Below are 25,087 nucleotides of genomic sequence, written 5' to 3'. Positions count from 1 at the left end.
ATACAAGAGCATATTCTCATCATTCAGCATTAGAAACATGATTAATTTCTTCATTGCGTTCCATTTTATTATTAGTATGTAGTACAGTTAAAATTTCACACACCGCACCAACACTGCGGTCATGTAATGAATGCATAAATAATTGTTGATCAAGAAAGCGAAAATTCTACGGAAGCGGTCGCACTAATTGGAATGAAAATAATTCATACATGGTGTTTTCACGGACATTATTAAGCATTGGAGGAAAATGAGTCACTTTTCTTTAACCTTGATAGTTACATTTGACCATCTAAAGTTAATGGGTTTTCGGATAATGCAGAAGAGTGATACACGACTAATGTAAGGAGAAACCATCGCTAATCGAAGTGAAAGAAAAGTAGCATCAGTTCAACTTTATACAGAAGCACTATGAATTTAGTTTCCACTAAATAATAGAAAGGAGCTAAATATGTTGATGTAAGAAGAAATTGTAACCATTTCACACTTCAGTAAACAAAGCGCATGGACGATATAACCGCTCGAATTCTATGCATCTTTATGAATGAGGTAAAACGAAGCAATCAGGTCGAAACTAATGTATGAGTATCATGCGGTCTGGTTGCTATTATCATTCAGTTCTCAAATAACCATTTCCAGCAAGCATTGGACAGGTAGCTCGGTATATTATCGTTTACAATACCAACTAGCTGACTGAAGGGGTGTCATTTAACGATTCCAAATAACAGCTCCGACGTTGGCACAGAAAGTGAAATCGACATGCAAGCATGAATGCCCGCGAATACTAGTGTTGTGAAAAACTGCATAGATTGTTTTCTATGCAAAAATTACTTCTGGATACATTACCGAATATTTTTCCTCAAAAAATATAACGTTACGCTTTGGAATGTAAGAAGATTAAGGTGAGAATTTTAATGATTTTGCAGCACTGATTCGACTTGTAACGAATGGATAAAAGAATGCGAATTTTTATATAACACAATCGTGATCGGACATTCGAAGGTTCGCGGACGCGTTACGTGTAGTCGCGCGCACGGACAACGCAATACTGAGGCCGAGCAAGACGCCGCGTGCGCACGTCACGGATCGCAACCGTCCTATTACAGTAGTAACAGTGATTGAGTTAAGGCGCAAAAGAAATGGGAGACTGCTCTCGGATCCAACCTTCGTGCTTTTCATACATTTGGTGGACTTAAAAATAAAGTAATACATGAAAGGATCATCAAAATAATTAACCTAGGTTACTAAGAAAACAACTACTGAACAGAATGGAATACAAGTCACTGCTACGAATGAGAAAAAATATGATATGAACAATAGAAAATCTTTATAAAAAAACTTGAGATCACAATTAAAACATTATTTAACCAGACAGCGAGCTCATTATAATTCATCTTAGCGACAAAAAATATACATATAACCTTTGATACACTGGTTATCGCTAATAACAGTCAAAACAGAAAATCATACGATTCGCAAAAGGTGACAAATTATCTTGTGATTGATTACTTTAACTAATCGAATGTTTTCCGTATCACCGGAAGACTCATGGGGGTGCTCAAAGATTTTATCGAAGTAATATGAAATAGTGTTTATAAGTAAAGGCCTAATTTCAAAACAACCGAAAAAAATGCTATGTTTATTACTTACTTATACTACGGCAAAAGGCTACGAAGGTTTGATAAAGCGAGGTATGCATGAGCTGCATGAAAATTACAAAAGCATGTAGTTAAGTCAAGAATTTCTGACTGAAATTATGGTTATGATACACATATCATTAATAACAATTAAGTGATTAATTAATTGAAGGTTTTACTGCAAATGATTATGCTCTTGGGAACCAGGCATATAATAAAGCAACCCAAGTTACTGGAATCCAAATAAATCCTGATTTTGTTTCAGCCTTCAATAGGATTGCAAAAACAGAAGCCAACACACCAATTCATACCGTAGAATATTTACATATAAATCAGTTCCTATTCCATTTCCATGAAACGTTCAGGGAGTAAATGGTGTAAAAAATGCGAACACTCGAATGTTTATATTGGGATTAGAAAACATCTGCGTGGGTAATAATGAGAATACTAACACCGATCTAGTTATTCAAACGGAAACATTACAATCTGCTGCAATTACTCGTATATTGAATGTAACTGTTTTGCCATGTGTTGCTGAAGAGCTAAAATCAAAGAAAATCGAACATAGAAATCGGAGAAGTTAAAATTGTATAATAAATTTTTGTAAGGCTGATGGGGCTGAGAACTTTCAAATAAATACTGGACAACACAGAAGACTTTAAAATACAGCTTTTAGGCCTACAATCAAAACTCTAAAAGGTGTTTCAGTTAATAATAAAACAGCCCAAACAGCACTTAACAATGATTTTATATTCCTTTTATCGACCCTCATATGCGGGTGTTCTTTATTGAACACAGACGTCTGGATAAAGGAGCAATCAGACGACATAATCCGTAACAATTTGACTCACCGACCCAATTTTAAGAGTTGTACAATTTTGAACGACAAGCTTCAAGTCACTAAGCTCATTGTGGAAGGCATTTATGTTCAGCAGCGGATGGCAATAGGCTGATAATTGGGATGATGTATCAATAATGTATGCAGGATGATAAGATATTTTTTTCATTAATGAATGACACGCGTTTGAACACCATCAAACGTTGTTAGTAAGCGAGCAACGGTGTGGTCATAGATAGAGCACTATAAAGTTTAATATTTAGAATAACTAAATTCTACTTCTGTAATAATAATAGTAGGTATAGATTGCAAGACGCAATAAAAATATAAAAAACCTGCTTTATATGTTTTATCATTGCAAATTCTACGCAGTTTTATTTAGATAATTTACCTACTAATTATAAACTAGCAATCATTGTGAGTTTGTTCCCATGTATGTTATTTGTTATTCTAAAGTCCGTGACATTCCGGTTATTATAATTATCTATTATAAAGATTAAGGCAGCTTACTTCATAATGCGTACCTAAATCCATTCTTAAAATTTCACTGCGATTATAATAAATGATTTATGATTGATTATTATTTTCGTGTACAATAACAATTTTTACATTAACATTGACACATGCATGTATTTCGTAAGGTCATTGGCACCAAGAATCAAACAAACAAAAACTTTTGTTTGGATGAAGGCAACTTATCCAATTAACGAACATTGATAATTCCTTGAACACTGAAACCAGTTTAAATTCTGTAAGGATCAAAGAAGACTAAATGACACAAATCGTTCATAGGCGAAATGTTCTATTTATTATCCAGAATCCAACATTACTATGCACAATAAGGTCCAACTTTTCCTTTTACCGGCATTACAAAAGAGATAATCATAATTACTAGTAAACTCTTGGTTATTGTCACTACCGCCGTTGATTACAAGTGAATAACCTCAGATTGAAGGTCACGCGACAATCTTATTCTATGACTAAAGTAAGAAATCATGGCTAAGATTATAAAGATCAATTTCCATAAACCGGTTTGTGAAAAACAACCAAACACAGAAAATAAAATAGAGACTGATTAGGGACACTCAAACGATTACACGGAAGTGAATGTCAAAAAGTATTGAGAAGATGTAAATCTGTTCGAAGTCAATTTCGTGAAATCATATGTTACGCCATTAAATACATAATGTAACGTTGATAATGACCTAAAAACCTTGACAAATAACGAAGTCAGCCATGGCCATGACTCGTAACTATTGATCAATATTCACAAGATCAGACTGATGATTATCATTTTATGGTAATGGAACGTTAGTAAGAACGGATAATGAGAGCAAGCGAATAAAATTTGAATGAGCTACACCACCAACACTAGTTTGCTCTAACTAAAATAGCTCAGGTAACGGTTGAGAATAGTTGCATCCAGAAATTAGTTCAGCTACTGAAAGCTGCAATATTTGATACGAAAATTTTGTTAATTCAATTTTCTGATCAAGAAATATAAGATTTCGCTGCAGATGAAACGAAAATACGACTGGTCGTGGTCTTTGCACAACTGTCAGTGTAAAACTTGATTGATCGATAGAGCTCCTATCTAAATCAACGAAGTAATACACTTCTTGTTAGCAACGGCCAGACCACAATGGGTCAACGAGATAAAATTACGAACTACAGTCGACGACTTTTCCGGTTGATCTAGGTCGGTATTATCCATTAGGACTGGGTATTTTTGGGTTTAGCAGGAATTCTTGGATGTTTAAATAGTGGAAAAGAAAGTATATAATCGTTACTTTGATATGTTCCTAAGTAAGAAAGTAAGTGACATGACGGGTTGGCTAAAAAGAGTAATAAGCCCAATACCAAAAAAACTATTCAGTTAAATATTAATTTATCAGATGCTCAAATAAGAAAATTCCAATGTATGGTAATACATCGTAATTGAAGTTATTTGAACTGGCAGTTATGTAAGCCGGTATTTACTTACAATGTTAACCTCTCGAGGCAATGGGCCGTAAGATTCTTGTTCTCATGGGTCTTAACAAGGTTAAAACATCATTATATTGCTTGTCCGTTTAACTTTAGATATCGTTTGTTGAATGACTCTATTCTCGTTGAGATCATTATCATTCTTCCTAGTTATACTCGCATTAAGAAAATAATTATTAGATTATTGTCGGTACTACACTAGCAAACTTATCACACTACAATATCATTATGGTCCATCTTCTACTGTGATCTTCATGTATCCATATCCGGGGTCTACACGAAAGTGATATGTCCAAACTTCAACATTTGTAATACCTACCTAATAATCAGTTGCTCTGTGTAAATATACAACACAAATGAACTCAATTGCACCTTTATCAGTGGACTTTGTTCTGCCTGACAACTGCTCCACCTGCTGAACAACTTGTGGAATATTTTCAATAATTCAAGCACTGATTTATACACAATACAAATATTTTCATACAAAGATATATTGATCATTTCATAAAAGGATCTTTACTGACACACTTCGTCTGCAATTGCTAAGCCACTTTCAATTTTGTATGCTATTTTTTCTATAAATTGTATTTCTTCATATTTATAAGGACTTGAATGAAACCGGCAAAACAAGGATTGAAAGCCACTTTAGTACACTAAGTAGTACTTAGTAAGTACAATATTTATGAAAGGTGACTAACGTCCAACGCATAAGAAATATTTCGTTTCACCGAGTTACATAGTTTATAGAAAAACTCTATGGCTTAAATCAACAAACTTGCTGGAGCACTAATTGGAAATTAGCAGCAACAGCCCTGACCCGGTCAATTCCTCCTCAAAACATCATGATCATCGTAAAGCATAATCCTTCAATTTCCAGGGATGCCGTGCAAGTGGTCATAAACGGCGTACAATTGTCATGTCGACTTCCAATGGACGGCCAATTGGCTAACACTGGAGTAATTGATGATCTCGAACGTTCTGTCATGCAACACAGAGGGCTGACCGATATTAACCACATTATACATTGTAGCCTCTATGCTCATAATGCCGGATTATAGTTGGTAGGAGTTGTGGATAAAGAGCCCACTGCAAGTTTCAGGCAACGATATTTTTTTGTTGGACCAAAAGTAAGTTTTCACCAATTAAAGCCTGTCTGTTAGATAATAATTTATATCGTTGATTTGTGAATATGGAAAAAACATCAAATTAATCATTTACATATCTTAAGAAGATAAAGAAATGCATTGACGCAAAAGTGCATAGCTAAGGTTGTTATTTTTTGAGTGCTAAAGTACTTGTTTAGAGTTATCATTAAGCTAAATTACTCAAAATACAAAATGTTGAAATAATGATGACCATGCAGGCAACCATTTTTGAAATAAAATCTGCGGCCTACTTTTCAATCTCTTCCATTCAATGAAACCGTAACCCTAGTGTTACCATAAACATGTATCTAAAGCTTATCTAGAATCTAGACAAGTCTAAGGGGCAGAAGCATAGACCCCCTGTTTGACTCGCACCTTGGCCATTTTCCCACGTATCACTAAAAGAAAATAAACGGTTAATTAGACTGTAATTTCTTCACCACCGGTCACGGTAGGCTCCTGCCATCATCATCTTTAACACCCAATGTTTAAGGACTGGAATGGCGTGTGTGGTTTTGCGAAACAGAATAATTGCTAGCATGTGGTGTAACAGAGCCGCTGTACCTATCTAATGACGTTAAATTGGCACCTCCAGTCTTTTTAGCGTTCCCTAGGAAAATTTAAATATGAATGAAGTCCAGAATTATATCAAAGTCAATTTTTTAGACTTGATGTCTGCAGCAAGAATTAAAGGGAAGATGAAGGGAAATAGAACAAAAACACAATGCTACAAGCAATCAACATGCACGAAGTTCTTCACATCAAATATCAAACCTGTAATACATATGTTAAAGATTACAAATAAATTAATGCAATAGTTAATCAATAAGAAACACCAGAACCATATCAACGACAGTACATACGAACCCAGTTAAAGTTAAAAAACAAGACATTATAAAATAAAACTTGTAATCCAATGGTCTTCATTGGATTCTCGGAGGATTGAACTAGTGCGGTCCTCCTTAAGACTATTACTACTGGGCGGTCGATAGATGGGGGATAATTATATGCCCTTGGATACTCAAGACGTATCCTCCTTAAGAATTGATGATCATAATCGGTCATGGATCAGTTAGGATATTATAAAAACAAACCCTTCCCAGGTCCATTTGTTTTTAATTCTGATATGCACGTAGGCTTCCTATGATTATCCTTGGATCAGGCGATCCATGGGTTAAAAACCGCAGATGGTTGCATTAATTCGACATAAGTATTTGGTTCCATAATTTTCATCGCATATGAAGATTATGTGACATACACACATGCTTCTGCAGAATTAATTCCATCAAATGAAACTTTTTCAAAACTCCAAATGTTATTGCAATATTCTTAAACATGAACTTTTTGCTCTTCCGCTCCTTCAACAATTCACATCGTTTAATTGCGCATTATTAAAATTAATTCTTTTTTTCATTTACAAGGGATTTACCAAGTACATGAACACTGTTCGTTATAGCTATCATAAAATGATAAATGTGCAAATTATTTAACACAATGGGGCCATTTTAATAATTAATGTCTTAAAAAGTCATGCAGAAAAAAATAATTTAGAACCCGGATTCAGTTTCACGAGTTATCTGAGGTTAGTTGCATGACCGTATTTTTTTAAACAGTTTACTCGATATTTCTGAACCTAAAGCACTTTTGGACTTTGAAGGTGTTTTCAAGTTTCTTATCGATGATAGGAGGAAAAGAACATTTAGCCAGCTTCATTAGCACTGGAGCGATCTAATTAGTGAGCAAGCGTGAACTGGTTATAAGATTTACCACGCAAATATCATAAACAGTCTAATGAGCTAGCAAAACAGATACTATCTCATCCATTCGTATCATTTATTAGTTAAAAAGTCGACACTAACATCCGTCCTGACCATCCTGTCTGGCTTTAGAGCATCTTCAAACTAGTCCAGATATTGACTGCAGGTGTTAAAGAAACGATTTTGTTTGGGAAGATAATCTTGATGAAGATAATTACAAGTGCAGTTCAGATGTATTTCACTAGTTACAGAATCTGCTATGCAAGTAAACTTCTGTAATGGATCTTAAACACCCTCGACTGGTTCTCAATTCACGAGTACGGTCTAGAAAATTTCCTCGTTTTCTATATCGGAAGTATTACGTAAGCGTTCCAAATCATTGTAGGTTTATTTGCTGTTCTGGACTTTGAAATGTCCGAATTAAAAGTACAAGGTCCATACCGAATTACCTACAGTAGTTGATAAGAATTTATCTCCTTTATCCCTAATTATCCTGCAGCAGGGGGATCTAATAAGATTATCGGAGTTATCTTAAGATGACATGTTATAAATAGGAGTTATTTTATTATAATTTATAAACAACTAGCTTTCCGCCCGCGGCTTCGCCCGCGTGGAATTCGGTTATATTGCGGTATAAATCACAACTATAAGAAAATCATCAAAAGACCCCTCCCGCTGTGGGTTAGCAGCGGTGAGGGAGTGTCAGACTCTTACTGACTAAAATTGTCGTGTTCCGTCCTAGGCCTTTTATATACCAGGGCCGCGGTAACTCTTTCGAACAACCCGCAGCCCCGGCTGGCCCTGACCCTACTGGGCCCCACTGATTTCAAAACACCTTAAGACTAATTCGCGGCGAACCTTAACACCGCGATACAGAAAAGCACAACGCCATCTATGAGCTATCGGGAAGCTCGCGATTGAACAATGAGCTACAGGTTAAAGCGCGAGATATCATTGCACTTCTTACGTATCTTAAAAAAAACAACGTCACCACGTTTTAAAAAGCTATCATTCCACTTCTTACGTATTTTAAAAACACATCGTTACCACGTTTTAAAAACACCCAGCGCCATCTATCGCATACCTCAAGAACTAAATAACTTAACTAATACATATACCAATTAGTAATTCGTTGAATTATAGTTATTTCAGGATAAGTAGATGTAAAAAAAACAGTTAAGACGATAAAACAAATTGTACGTCATCCCTCGGGAATTCCTCATTTTCGAGGATTCATTATCATATCATTTTTTAAACGACACACAGCGCCATCTACAATCCATCAATCAAGCAAACAATATTTTTGTTTTCCCTCGGGAATATCTATTTTTTTCGGGATAAAAAGTACCCTATTATTTAATCCGGACTTCTAACTTTACGTCTGCAAAATTTCAAAGCAATCGGTTCAGTAGTTACGACGTGAAAGCGGAACAAACAAACAAACAAACAAACTCACTTTCCGATTTATAATATTAGTAAGGATTTCTAGATAAACAACGTGGATAGATTAGTTGACGTCAATGCTGTTTGGATACAACGTGCGGGTAGGCACGAGACCTAGCTTTCTTTGAATGGGGCAAAGACAAGGGGTATATACTTTGATAAGATTAATTAACATACAGATAGCAAACGATTGATAAGATCATGTATTGTGCTAGCAACAGGTTATTGAATGATGCAAAGGTCGAACACCAAAACCTGTTCTCATACTTCTTTTTCGAAAATAATTCTTATGAGGTTGATAATGGTCTCGTTTGACCTTCACACACGAAAATAACTGCAAGTCACCAGAGTACTGGAGAAAACTGCTACCAAAATTATATTTTTGGGTCACAAATCTTTGACTTGGTATATCAAGAGCGAATGCAACAAAACAATTAATTAAATCGGTAATTAAGAGCGTGTACGTCAACCGCGCGCCATTTGGCCTAAAATGGTACTTTTCAAACCACTGTTTCTCAGTAACTACTTATCCTATAACTATGTTATTTTTTAATAACGCAAGGTAATTTCACTGTCTATATAGTTAATTGAACATAAATTTCAATTTGTGTACTTTAAATACTTAAAACCCCTATAACGTAACAGATGTTTTATAAAATTCCCGTTCAGCGTCTATTTCGAAGCTTAAATTTATGTGAAAACAGTGGCAAATCTAATCATATTTATTTTTTTACTCATAGACGAAATCCCCATGCCTATAGTTAGTTGAAAACATTTTTTGATTTAGGTCTCTATCTTTCAGAAAAAAATATTTTAACAATGTGAAAAATTGTGAATTTCAAATGCTTTTTTTACCTATCTATCTTACTTAATTTAATATAACAATTATTTACTATAGTAATATAACTCTTTCTTTAAAACATAAACTTTATATTATAATTTAATCTCTCGTTTTTATTTTTTTATAAATTATTTAAAAACTACTATAAAACGCTGCACGCGAGTCAACTCAAACCAGACCGCCGCAAGGCTTCACAGAGAGAGGACGTGTCGCTCCGTCACATCGCGTAGGGTGAATAACCTCTGCCGTGGATACCGAGAATAGAGTACATTTCAAGCGCGACCAACAAATCTTGATACATTACTATTTTATTTAAAGCTCAATTTTGAAGCATATTTTTTTTATCGATTGAGTTGAAATTTTGTTTGAATGTTCAGTTTTAATGACAATGTATGATTCTATATCCAATATGGCGGTATACCCAAGATGGAGAAAAAAATGTTTTTAATGCATTCCTACGATATGGGTATCAAATGAAAGGGCTTGCTATGAATAACTCGAAAAAAAATGTGTCGCGAGTCTAAATCCAATATGGCGGACTCCTTAGGCTAGAAATCACTTATTGCAGATGTTTGTTACCAATCGAGCTATAATTTTTTTTTTTTGATGTACCCAAATTTTGACTTTTGATCTCGAATAACTTTTGAAGCATATAGGATAGATAACTTAAAACTTTATTTGCAATGGTAAACCCAAGCTCTTCACCAATATTTGGCTTTCCGGCAATTGTTGTTATTTGACCACAATTTTTCGGTCTGGATGGACTGGACCATTCATATAAACAATCAATTTTTCAAATCGGTCCAGGCGTCTTTGAGAAATCGAGAACAATCAAATTGAGAACAATCACAAAACAATCTAATTGAAACCTCCTCCTTTCTTTTTTTGAAATCGGTTAAAATACAGAAACTCTTAAAATTGTCATTAATCATCAGTCGACTATTTAGTACTGTTGAAAATTGTATGTAATATACAGAAAGTCCTCAAAACCAAGGTCTTCATAGGTGCCCGATTTTTTTGCAAAGGAGTGTAAGTATTAACGACTTATTTTCATGCTTTTATATTTTAGACATCCATAGACTTACACTATTTTCCCGCTATTAACTATTTACTAAATAACATATTTTTTGTTCTACCAATTTCACTCGAAAGGATCAAAATGGTTTGTATGACTATACGTGAAGTATGATAGGCACGCACACAGCCGCGACGCTAGTCTGCGCGGTTTTTTGCGTTGAATTACCTAAAGTTGACATCGCGCGCCGAGCGTACACGCTCTTAAGATTGATAACTGCATGGACTTTGGACCCGACTGCTTCGACATTGAGCTGACCGAACAAACGCACAGGTCCGGTCGAACATTCCGTACTTCCAAAATAGTATGAGAACGCACTCTGCCTACTAATCAATTAAACATATTCTTGTATCAACTTCGTGTAAATCTACAAAATGTGTAAGGATATTTATTTGAACATAATTATATTGTTGAATCTCTTCCGTTAACTGATATCCAGCGAAAATGATTCATGATTAAGTATATTTTTGTACGTGTGTAGATTTTAGACGAACTTCGACCATTTTATGCATTGTAATAATTAACATTCCTCAAAATATTAACCACAGTCAAATGATTAAGTGCTATTGCTGTATGCTTATCGTAAATAAAATGCGCAGGTGCTACCGATTTCTTTTTTCAGCAAAATAACGCGCAGTCAAATTACCAAACAGCCATAAATTATTGCGTGCTTAGATACTTATAATTATAATCTAAATACATACAGGATTAATTTTTAGGTTATTTGGATTAAAAAATTACGCACGTTTTAAAAAAACAACGCAGTTTTGTAGCGATTTTTGTAAATATTTTTCTAGTCTTTTTTTTATTTTCAAGTCATTGTTATGTTTACACGACATTTCCTTCTTACGTCTCTATCTAACCACGTGTATGTTTTTTTTGTCCTTACAAAAAACTGTATACTTTGTACTCGTTTATTTACTCTAAAATAGGTTATTACACACATCACATTTAGAGTATTTGAAAATCATGTTTTAGCAGAAATACACGTGGTGGTGGTAGATAGTATATTTTGGATCAAAAACATCGTTCTGATCAATTGTTTTCTGTTTATCTTTGTCGAACTAAAGCTATCATTTATCATAGTATCTATTCACTACATATTTACGGGATACTCCCGTTTATTTTGGCACTTGCAACAGTACCGTGTATGCTTGCTTTACATGTTGATATCAACAATGTAAGTACGCCTCTGTTATGTGTTATTTATTCAGTATCGTATATGCTACACCTTTGTAAGATATTATTGTTTATTGAAGATCAATCTGAAATATTTAACGTGACAAGTAAATTGCCTTTTAAAGTATGACCTTTTAAAAGTACTTATAAGATATTTTTGCTGCTTCCACCTTCTTAACTTAAAACACAGGTTAAGTATATGCATTTCACAAAATAATGTATGCTTTAATTTAATACTTTTTTAATTGGCAGTTTAATTAACAGGTGTATAAAAAACATAAATTAATTATGCCTCCATAATAAACGTGACTAAAAGTGAATTTGCATACAATGCCAGTGCTGCTCAAATATTTATTTTTTACCTTTTCCTCAAAGTAGTGGTTCAAAGGCACCAATTTTAATAATCGAGTATACCTGTGCCCAGCAGTGGGACGATGAAAAGGCTGTAACAGCAAGTTCTTATATCAAAGTCGTAAACAGAAATCTCTAAGTTTTTAAATAGCGAGTCTGTGAACAATTTAAAAATAAAATTGTCTACAAAAGCTATTTCGTAATGCCAATACGCAGTGACGTCTGGTGTTATTTTAAGCTTTTTTCCGCGGAATTTTGGCGGAACATAATATTTTTAGAGTAAATATGCACTGCGTATATTTGTGATGGATTTTAGGCCAGTTTTAAGCTGGGATGACGTCATATGACTTTGTAATGCAGTGTCGCATAGCTTAGTTGCGACAGACAAGACTAGGTATGCATTCGTTGATCCCTCCGTACAACAACCTTATAGAAGAAGAGCAAATGTTCGGTAAAGTAATCAGTCAATCCTACATACAAGTAGTATCATCATAGTGCATCGAGGATGTTCGGATAGCAGGTAACTGTTATTAGTATTTTTAACTTTATGTTTATTATTTATATATATATATATTTTGTTTGTTAAATTAATTTTGTATACTTATTCATGTTCGACAATTTTGATGATAGTTTTGTTACTTGTTCGTCTTCTTGTACGTCTGACGAGAGCTTTGCCAGTGCGTTCAATGATGATTCAGTGCATCTACGTGATCAACTTGTTACTACTTTCTCTCCTTATAGCAAATTTTTTAATGTGGTCCACATAAATGCTCAAAGTATTCCCGCTCATCATGCTGATCTCCTGTCTTCTTTTGACTCGAACCTTGTTCATGCTATTCTTGTTTCTGAGACTTTCCTCAAACCAGCACTTCCCTCCACTCAATATTCCCTGCCCGGCTACAAACTTGTCCGTAATGACAGAACTGGCAAGGGAGGCGGAGGGGTCGCCATTTATCTACGTGGTGATATCTCCTATCACATTGTTGACAAGTCTCCGGGAGATTACTCGAGATTCGCTGAACACCTTTTTATTGAAGTTTCTTTTAATGGTGTCAAAGTACTTTTAGGTGTTTACTATAACCCGTCATGTACTTTCGACTACTTCTCTTCTTTTGAGTCGAAACTTGAATCTTTCACTCCTTGTTATGACCACACTATAATCCTCGGAGACTTCAACACCTGTTTAATTAAGGATGATGTGCGCAGCCGTAAACTTCGATCTCTTGTCTCTTCTGTCAATATGAATATTCTTCAGCTTAATGCTACTCATCACGCCCCTCACTGTAATCCTTCTCTGTTAGATCTCATAATAGTATCAGACCCTAGCAAAGTAGCCACTCATGGTCAACTTCCTGCCTCTTTCTCATATCATGACCTCCTGTTTCTATCTTATAAGATTCGTCCTCCTAAGCGTAAATCCAAATTTCTTTTCCTTCGCAGTTTCAAGAACATTGACATGGATCGTCTGTTGGAGGATGCGGGCAAAATTGACTGGTCTCCTGTTTATGACTGCACTGATGTGGACTCCATGGTATCTGTATTTAACAAGTTGATGTTGGAACTTTACGACAAACATGCACCTGTGAGAAAAGTCAGAGTCAAACACCTTCCAGCTCCGTGGCTATCTGACAGTATAAAACAGGAGATGTCAAGGCGGGATAAGGCTAAGCGCCGATTCAGAAGGGACCCAACTGAGGAGAACTGGTCTATTTACAAGCAGTTACGAAATCGTTGCAGTCGTCTGTGCAGAGATGCAAAGAGACGCCATATTCACAACTCCATTAAAAACTTCAACACAGCACAAGTATGGCAATTCCTTAAATCTTTCGGTATCGGGAAGGTCGCTAATGATAGCGCTCCCGAAATAAATCCAAACACAATTAATGACCATTTTTCGAAGTCACCAGTAACGCTGGATGGCAACGTTAAATCGTCTACTATTAAGTATCTCTCAAACCTTTCTTTGCCTAAATGTACTTCGTTTTCTTTCCACCCGGCTACAGAGGGAGATATTAAACGTGCTATTCTTTCCATCTCCACAAAAGCTGTAGGGGATGATGGTCTTCACCTACAGATGCTCCTTCCTATCCTTAGTATCATTATTCCTGTCATTCTCCATCTCGTCAATTATTCCCTCTTCACTAGCTCCTTTCCATCTGCTTGGAAGAAAGCTCATGTGCTACCTTTGCCTAAAGTCTCCAACCCATCCTCAGTTTCTCAGTACCGTCCTATATCCATACTTCCCATCTTATCTAAAGTCCTTGAGAGTGTTGTCAACAATCAACTTTCTCGTTATCTCTCCTTTAACAGCCTGCTAAGTCCATACCAATCTGGTTTTCGCCCTGGCCATAGTACAGTTTCTGCTCTCATCAAAATTACTGATGACATCAGGCTGGCTATGGAGAAGGGGCTTTTAACTGTTTTGGTTTTGCTGGATTTTAGCAGTGCATTTAACTCAGTTGATTTTGACATCCTCTTGGGTATACTATCCTCACTAAATGTATCTCCTTCTGCAGTCGAGTGGTTCAGCTCTTATCTTCGGGGTCGCTCACAGTCAGTCCGCGTTGATGAGGTTTCCTCTGAGTGGCGGGAACTCGCTGCGGGTGTTCCTCAAGGTGGCGTTCTCTCCCCATTACTTTTCTCCGTTTTTATAAACGCCATCACTAAATCACTAGTTTCACATTACCATCTCTATGCAGATGACTTGCAGCTTTATCAGCACTTTAAACTTGAAGAGCTTCCGAGAGCGATTGATGCCATCAATGATGATCTTGGTCAAATAAGTCGATGGGCTAAGGATTTCGGGCTTCTAGTCAATCCTGCCAAGTCACAAGCTCTCATTATTGGTGGCAGATATTTCCTCAATAAGCTGTCTTCTCCACCACCGGTCTCTTATGATAGCGTTGCCATCCCATACTCTACTACGGTCAAGAACTTGGGGGTAATTTTGGACAGTCATCTATCCTGGGGTTCACACGTTGCAGAAGTAAGCAGAAGAGTTTTTTGCTCTTTTCAGTCACTCAAACGTCTCCAGAAGTTCCTGCCTTTTCAACAAAAATTACTCTCGCTCAGTCGCTTCTTCTCCCTCTTTTAGATTATGCTGATGTCTGTTTCCTTGATGCGACTGAGGAACTTCTTAACAAACTCGAGCGTCTGCAGAATCTGTGCATCCGCTTCATTTTTGGCCTTCGGAAATACGACCATGTGTCTGAATTCCGGAGCCAGCTGAAGTGGCTGCCAATTCGGCAGCGTCGAGATGCTCATATTCTGTCTTTTCTCTTCTCTCTTCTTCACAATCCCAACGCTCCAAATTATCTTAGGGAACGCTTTGAGTTCCTTGTTCCTAGAGGCAAACCCTGTCGCTCCTCTTCATCTCTTTTACTCCGTATCCCTCCTCATACTTCGAGCCGTTATGATGGATCCTTCACTGTTCGCGCTGTAAGGCTTTGGAACGCTCTGCCTCACAGTATACGTGACAGCACATCGTTAGATGTCTTCAAGAGACGAATTAAAGAACATTTCCTGTCAACATGACCTTATTTGTATGTATGTATTTATTTATTTATTTATTATATTTTATGTTTTATTTATAGGTATATATTTTATGCTATGTAGTTTCATCTTTGTTTTGTTTAATGTTGTGCACTTAAAATTTTCTCTTCCCTATCGCATCTCTCTATCGCTCTAAGGTTTGCTGTTAGAGAACCCAGTTCTGGGTTAAGCTCGCCTTTGTACATGTCTTCTCTGTGTTGTGTGTGTCTTTTTAAATGTTTTTGTGTACAATAAAGAATAATAATAATAATAACCCCCCCAAGGGGCCACCTTGACGTGGTGGGGGGGCTTGTGGGAAGGCATGAACAGTAAAATTGTCACTACGATCATGACAACCCTGTGCCATTAGGTAATCAGGAGGTACTAAACTAAATCAAATTGTCTTTACACCTTGACACTACCCTTTCCAACTAACGGTCCCAACTTCCTAACCTACCCCTTCCTCTATCCTTATCTACACTCTCCAACTCCCAAGAAAACTGAAGCTTAAAACCTTTACCCTTCAGCACGACTTTGATACCTAAAATTATATTCCCATATAATTTGTTTCTTTCTTCCTGTCTCTTTAACTATCTTCTATAGGTTTTAAACCTATTAAGTTAACTTCCCTATGTAATGCGACTACGTAATAGAGTATTACCCCAGGCGGGTACCGGAGCTAACCGCGATGGAGAATCCCGCCCCATGGCTTCCAGCCTGGGCTGCCCTTCGTATTCTGGGGGGGGCACCGTATCGCAGCCAACTGCTCAGTCCCAAACTGCTGCAGTGTCACATGACGATGAGTCATCATGTTCTTCACTTTTTTCATCAATCCCATCATCATCACAATCATTTTGCATATCACCATCACCATCATTATCATCAGCTAGTATACAGTCGGTGGATGTTGTACAGGAGACAAATTTTGTCAATGAGCCTGTACCCAACACTAGCACTGCACCAATACGTAGAAAATGGACTAAAGAAATGAACGAATTCATCCTACGTACTTATCTTCATCTCACTAACATGGAAACCGATACCAAAACATATCTTCAGCCCTTACACACACAGTTTTCATCAAAATTCCCATACATGCAAGTAAGCCGACAGAGAGTGGGGGACCAACGCAGGGCCATAGTTAATAAGAAACTGCTACCACAAGATGCAATAGACCGTATTTATGAAGAAGTAAGAGGTCAATTACACATATCCCCCACTCAAACACAACAACACTCTACACAAAACATTACACTACACACCAACACTGGACAACGAATGAAATGGGGTAACGAGTTAAACGAATCAATCATGAGAATCTACTACACAGTAACAGAACTTGAAACAAACAAAACATCCTATAGAAAATATTTGCACGAAGAGTTCATAAACCAATATCCACACTTATCTCATATTACAGAACAAAGATTATCCGATCAACAAAGAGCCATTGTCAACAACAAATATATAAACAATAGTCGATTAACAGAAATTAAAAGACAGGTATCCGATCAGTTGAGGAGCAGCAGTAACCAAATTGATGACCAATCAAACACACAAACACAACACAACACAGAAAACTACATCGACAACTACCAAACACTTAACACTGAGCTTACAAACATACAAAACCCTAACTCACAAACTAACAACGAACCTCGTATTACGTTTGACATAGGTCAGGACGATTTAATTAACAATATCGATATTGAAGCTTTTATCCCATCTCAAAATAATACTGACACTGCCCCAGAATTTAACTCCGTGATAGAAGACACATTCACACAAGCAAAACAATACTTCCTAGACACACATCCTACCAACAGACCATTTATACCGAAACAAAAGACATCCAAAAAATTATCAGTTATAGTAGACTACATAGATACCAAAATTCTACCCAACAACGTAAACGCTGACACCAACTTTAACACTCTACAGTCCATAATATACTGCGCAGCATGGACGGCAGCAAAATGCAATGGAGCCAAAATTTCAGAACAGATACAAAACCAAAATCGAAGGAGCGTACAGAAAAAGCCAAAGTGGCAAATAAGACTTGAAAAGAAAATCGACAAACTAAGAGCAAACATCGGTAGGCTAACACAATACGCTAGAGGCAATAGAAGCCACAAAGTAATAGCAGCAGTAGAAACAGTAAAATCAACATACCAATTACATGCACAACACGAAGATTCAAATACACAAATAACACACTTTCTGGACACACTGAAACAAAAACTCAATGCTGCAGCTAGTAGACTCAGGCGATACATGACATGTACAGAACGTAAATCACAAAACACAAAATTTATCAATAATGAGAAAATCTTCTACAGGAACCTCACATCTAACAGCAACACTAATCAACACACCCTTGAAACACCTTCCCCTGTAGCCCTCAGAGAATTCTGGGCAAATATATGGGAAAACCCAGTAGAGCATAACAACAACGCTGAATGGTTAAACCAAGTTTCATCTGAAATCAGCGAAATGAACTATGAATTTATACCAATAGACATATTCATAGATGTCCTCAAACGTACACACAGCTGGAAAGCACCAGGCACAGACAATATACACAACTATTGGTATAAAAAATTCACTCGCATACACCCATTCATACACAATCATCTGAACACATTCATTAATTCACCTCACTTACTTCCAACATACATCACACATGGAGTCACGTATATGATACCAAAGGATACAAACGACACCGTCAATCCAGCCAAATACAGACCAATTACCTGTCTACAAACCATATACAAAATACTCACCGCCTGTATAAGTGAAGTAATATACACCCACCTAACTACACACAACATACTAGCTGAACAACAGAAGGGATGTCGTAAGAACAGCCAAGGTTGCAAAGAGCAACTTATAATCGACGCGGTCACCACAAACAGCGCAGTCAAAGGCAAAAAGGAGATTCATGCGATGTTTATAGATTATCAAAAGGCCTTTGATTCCGTCCCTCACAGTTGGTTACTACATGTCTTAGACCTTTATAAAATCCACCCGACACTTAAACTTTTCTTACAATCTGCCATGCAAAACTGGCAAACCACACTTAAAATCAATCAAGGGCCTTCATCTGTATCTACCGAACCAATATCTATAAAACGCGGAATTTTCCAGGGAGATGCTCTAAGTCCATTGTGGTTTTGTATGGCCCTAAACCCACTATCTCACTTACTCGATCAAACTAACACAGGATACACACTATCTAACAACGACACACAACACACACTGACACACCTCATGTATATGGACGATATTAAATTGTACGCAGCTAACACAAACAACCTATTTAAATTAGCCGACACTACTGAACAATTTTCCAATGACATATGCATGCAATTTGGCGTAGACAAGTGCAAAATCTTGTCAATAGTCAAAGGAAAAGTACAAAATAACACTTACACACTTGACTCTGGTGAAACAGTACAACCAGTCGATCAAGACAGTACATACAAATACTTAGGGTTCAAACAGTCCAGACAAATACAGCAAAAGATCACAAAACAAGAACTACGTAGAAAATTTGCACACCGCGTCAACATCATCTTAAAAACCAACCTTAACTCCAGAAACACAATTAAAGCTATAAACACATTCGCAATACCCATCCTCACATACTCTTTCGGAATCATACAGTGGTCTAATACCGACATTCAAAACCTACAACGCACTATTAACACTTCATTCACTAAACACAGAAAACACCACCCCAAATCATGCACACAACGCCTTACACTACCAAGACAAGAAGGAGGAAGAGGATTGATAGACATACACAACCTACACAACAAACAAATATCGACACTCAGAACATATTTCCACAACAAATCTGAACACTCACCACTACACAGACACATCACGAACACCGACTTACAACTAACACCACTCAACCTACACGACCGAAACACACAAACTAACGAAACAATAACAAACACACAACAAAAAATAGCAGCATGGTCCACCAAAGCCTTACACGGAAGACACCGAGCCTTCCTGTGCCAGCCACACGTCGATAAACTTAAGTCGAACGAATGGCTCAGGAGAGGCGAGTTGTTTCCGGAGACCGAAGGGTTCATGCTCGCTATACAAGACCAGATTATAGCTACTAGGAACTATAGAAAGTATATTATAAAAGACCAAACTCAACCGACTGACCTATGTAGACACTGCAATACTGCGTCTGAAACGATACAACACATTACAGGGGCGTGTAAATCCCTTGCACAGACCGACTATAAACACCGGCACGACCAGGTTGCAGCAATCATACACCAACACCTAGCTTACAGATACAAACTCATAGATAAGATAGTACCATATTATAAATACAAACCTGAGACAATTTTAGAAGACAGGAATCATAAAATCTACTGGGACCGCACAATAATAACAGATAAAACTATTCATTACAATAGACCGGATATAACAGTACACGATAAAACTTCTAAAACAGTGTACTTAATAGACATTGCGATACCTAATTCCCACAACATTCAAACCACCATTTCGGAGAAACTGAGTAAATATCAGGATCTCGCGATAGAAATAAAAACCCAGTGGAAAGCGCAAACCGTTCACATCGTCCCCATAGTCCTGTCATCTACCGGTATCATACCCAAATCTCTTTTACAAAGCCTCAACACACTACACATGCCTGCCCATACACTACACATGCTTCAAAAAGCCACCATACTTAACACCTGCCGCATTACACGTAAATTTCTTACATCATCCACACTATCATCTACATTTTCTATATAATCATCCCTTACACGCTTGGCTCCGGCCCGCATGTAAGGCTTTATACTCTCTTTAAAGAGAAGAAAACGAAACGACATAAGAAATAATAATAATAATATCATTTTGCAAATGGAAACCCAATGTTAATCTACAAACATTCAAGATTATTTAAACGATAGCCAAACATTGAACCGCACGTGACACCCGAGCTAAACTTGACACAAAAACGTGCGGCGAAATGAAATCAGTAAACAATCTAAAACCCAAATATCAACGTAAAATCACCTGATATTGCACCCACACATGCAAGCCACGCACGTAACGACAACATTATCGATGTGTGCGCATGTAAGCATTTATCACACATGTAAACATTCGTGTGTTTACATCGAGTGCGGGCGTACTAAATGCACTCGTGAAAATTCGTGCTCCCGATTCTTTTGAACTCGAGTCCAAATGCTTTAAAAAAGCTTGATATTGGGTCACTGAACTGCATAATTTAAGAAAGAATACATTGCAAGCGATTAATCACCTTCAAGTTCTACCGCACAACTGAAATATATCTCAAGTAGGAGGATAAGAGATGGTGGACAAAGTGCATATTTTTAGACAAATCAGAATAAACTATTTGAGGAAATGATAACACATTTCATTCGCATACGTCACTAGTTTTCAGCGACCTACTGAAAGGACGAGCAGTATTATAATATTGAATTGTAATAGAATATTATACATCAATAATTAAGACATAAACTTCATACATAATAATGAACCATTGTTTCGAAATTGTGTAAGACGAATGAACTATAGGCTATGTAGGTGACATAGATTAGATACTAGTGCTATTGTTTTGAGTATTCAAATGAAGCGGAAAAGTAAACATACGGTAGTAATGAGCTGCCTGTAAGGAAATTGGTAGATTTAGCATGACTGAAAACAGAACATAATTTCTGTTAGGAAGATAAAGAAATTGATGAAGTTACGTATGCAATTGCAAGTTTTTTTTTACATTGATGACATATTGAAGAGTCCAAAATTACTTTTAATGTAATCAATAATAGTTAATTTAGTAATTTAGAAAAAAAGGGGTGAGATCTACCTCTAATTTCGCAATAAATCTAGGAAGAAGCGTCATGATGGAAACCAAATGATGGTGTCATGCAAGACATTACTGCTGGACACCCGCTAGGTGTTTCGCAAATGATCGCGGTGCGCGTACGCCGCAATCTTCCGCCCTGCGCCGGCGCATTGCGAAACGTACCACTCACATGTCGCTGCGATTTGTATGGCAGTGTATTAGGGATGCCTGTGTATTGACCAGCAGTCAATGGTATTGGTTTCGAAGTTTTTTTGGACCAGATAAAGTATAGAAACATTTATTTTCTTTCTCAGCTCAAGAAGACATGAAAAGGATTACATTTTTGGGTCGTCTAGAACAGGAAATTCTGAAGAATAGATTTTTATAAATCGGTGTTCACGTATTTAGCAATAAAGATGATTTCGTGAGGAAACATAAGAACTTTCATTTCTAAACTTCGATAAGACAACAAGCAATTATTGCATCGCTGCCAACCTGGCGAAGGGATCCATGGTGGATTTTTTGTTAAATTGATACATCAAATCCTACATAGCAACCCTATCTATTGTTATGTAGATTGTGTAAATTCATAAGCAATCGGTATGAATAATGTTCGTTGACAAAACAATGGAGAAATGTACGAGTACCTCTCACTCGTAGGATATAAGTAAACTAAAGCTCCTGTTTTCGATGTTTATAATTATTATACCAACAGAAGTAAACCCATTGTGTTTACGGAAATTATGTAATGTTATCTAAATACAGTAATAGCTGTTTCTACCTTAAGAAGATACCGATCCCTATAATCATACTCGTGGGAAAGAAAATTCGAATGATGGCGAATTTGATGCATCACAGTTAATACTTTTTGCGGGTAAAATTATTAAGTCGTCGAAATGCATGTTGCTGGGAGCATGGTCTCGACAGGTGAACAAGTGCAATTTTGGATGCAATATTGAAACAAATTAAAGAATGTTGGTAACCTTTTATTGTAAACCACGATAACTTTTTCAATGAAACGTTGAGATGAGAAATCAAGTAATGTTAGCAAGTCCCATACATGAAATGTTGAAGTCACGAATCGGATTTAGAGACGAGGAAGAAGATTTGACGACTGTTAACATAAGAAGAGCTAAACAGTTGGATTTTTTAACAGAATCTTCATCTTATCACAAAACGCGTAACCATTTAAAATAGGCCGAATAAACATTGTTGTTATTAAAATAGAATTATGTAGGACTTCACAATAGCGTAATAACTTGTGCAGATCTCCATTTTGATAACATTTTGCGTCAGTCGGTTGAGGAATAAGCACGAGTTAGTAGCATGCGTGACCTTAGATAAAGGACTATTAACTGGGAATATTACAAAGCAAATGTTTGTACCCTTAGGGAGCAAGGTTCAGTCAATACTATAACAGTTTGCGATTAAAATTGTATTGTTTTGATTTAGTACTACTTTATTTGCTTGTTTGCGCGTTTGTATTAGATATTATGTATTAATGTTTACATGATCGACATTGTAAATGTTCTATTATGTCGTTTTGTTTTGGATATACAAAATCCGAGCAATAATGCACAACATGATTCTCATAGTTTTGTTATCCCACAGATTAAGGGTTGGTGTACTTCTAGGCATCACACTCGGCCCCATACAATTTTAAGATTACACGAGTTTTTAAGCAAGTCATTGTTTTTCAGGGGGATATCCGTAACAGAACTTATAGACTCCAGGTTTTTTCATATCCTATTACGTACTTCTGGACTAAATCAAAGCCCTTTGGAGGTTTCGGTAAATAGCACACACTACAGAACTTTTCAACTTCTGAATGAATACTATCTGAAAAACATACCTACCTCGGCATACCTATATGACAAAAATTCATCATCTTCATAAAGGCTAGGCCCTTTCGGTTGGTTAGTTCGGATCGGCTTCCAGTCTCACCAGATGCAGCTGAATACCAGTGCTTACACGTCATCCATAGCAGAAATTGGAGCCTATTTATCAATGAAAAATTCGCCATATTTACGTGTTACCTCAATTACAGTTTCGAGACCATGAGATGACTTGATGACTGACTATCCGGATCGCGTGCTTGTCAATTACGGTCGTCATTGCCACTAACACCAAATACTTCCTGTGCTTATCTTTGTGTAATTAAAATGGTTTCTAAGAAATTTTTGTTTTTACAGACACTTTTGTACGTTTCCTACTCCTCACTAAGTAGACACGAGAAAATTGTAATCTATGCTAATTCAATAATGAGGAAATATTATTTTGATTGTTCCTTATAGGCTTCGGACAATTCTTTCACTGTTGGAACGCTACACTATTCTGGAATAACATAGGCTATCTTTTTTCTGGGTATAAGTAGAAATTCCCGAAATTGCAGGTGAAATCGCGGAAAACGTCTAGTTTTGGTATTTCATAGGATAGAAATATGAATAGCTTTGTCACTAGTTATTTTGTAGTTTCGAAAATCTACTGAACTTGAACTGTTTGATAATATAATTAATTGAAATTTTGGTCGAGTCAAATAAAAAAGAATGACTTGAAAGTTTGTTTAAAAATATCTTATTAGATATATTTAGTGGCATTTTAAATATTCAATTCAATAGTTAAAATTAACATAAAAACCAAACAAACTTAATTATATGCAGCACCAAAACATTGCATAAAACAGATCTAATTACAACAAAACAGTTGGTATTTATGTTAAAACTGGTTTTTTAATACATCATGATTGAATCTAATTCTTGTTTGAGAATGATTTTGTAAATGTCAGAGTATACATTCGGAAATTTTGCTCATTTTTTTTAAATTAGCTTATTGGAACTGGCAGAACAACTTATGTTTATTCTGCAAATAACTGTTCCCTGCAGTTTTACTGGCTTCTTGAGGGAACAACAATGCACATAGTTAAGAGTAGCCTTTGTCCTTTCTCCCACTCTACACTGCCCGTGTACCAAATTGGATCTCAATTGGTTCAGTTATTATGGTGCAAGCATGACAAACAGATTGACTTTCGTATTGGTAATTTACGAACTCAAGTTATCCAAATTAAATAAATCCCAAATTATATGCTGCTTGTCTGAAATTCTTTGAGTATAGTGCAGGATTATTTAACCTTTAAAATGAAACATAAACTGTCACTAATCTACAATATTTCAACCAGTACTACTAGACCATGAGTGATCATTTGAGTGCAAAAATATGAATTGATATAATGACTGACTTATACCACTACACAGATTTTCTTCAGTCACACATTTTATCAAATATGAATATTAATTTCACAGTAGTAATACTTTCATTGTATTTGAATAATAACTTTATAGTTATTATTGCCATTAATATGTGGCAAGTTATGAGTTATAAAAACCTTGGCAAGTACTTCCTAATGGAGTCAAGATTACCTTCAACATGCATGAATACGTCGAAAGAATAAATTATTGGAGT

The 25,087-nt window shown here is 36.3% G+C and overlaps 1 protein-coding gene across 1 annotated transcript in view; it reads right to left on the bottom strand.

Annotated features, from left to right (window-relative positions):
- The window catches only part of LOC110373571 (glycerol-3-phosphate acyltransferase 1, mitochondrial), a 44,925-nt gene extending 43,853 nt beyond the window's left edge, over nt 1–1,072 (bottom strand). The window contains exon 1 of the mRNA XM_064040083.1: nt 844–1,072. The gene's annotated coding sequence lies outside the window, so the exon portion shown is untranslated. The remainder of the gene's footprint in view (nt 1–843) is intronic.
- Between the last annotated feature and the right edge of the window lie 24,015 nt (nt 1,073–25,087).

This window comes from Helicoverpa armigera, chromosome 21 (genome assembly GCF_030705265.1).
Source record: "Helicoverpa armigera isolate CAAS_96S chromosome 21, ASM3070526v1, whole genome shotgun sequence".
NCBI lineage: Eukaryota > Metazoa > Arthropoda > Insecta > Lepidoptera > Noctuidae > Helicoverpa > Helicoverpa armigera.
Note: the sequence above shows the minus strand (reverse complement) of the source record. Positions and strands in the feature narration are given on the sequence as shown.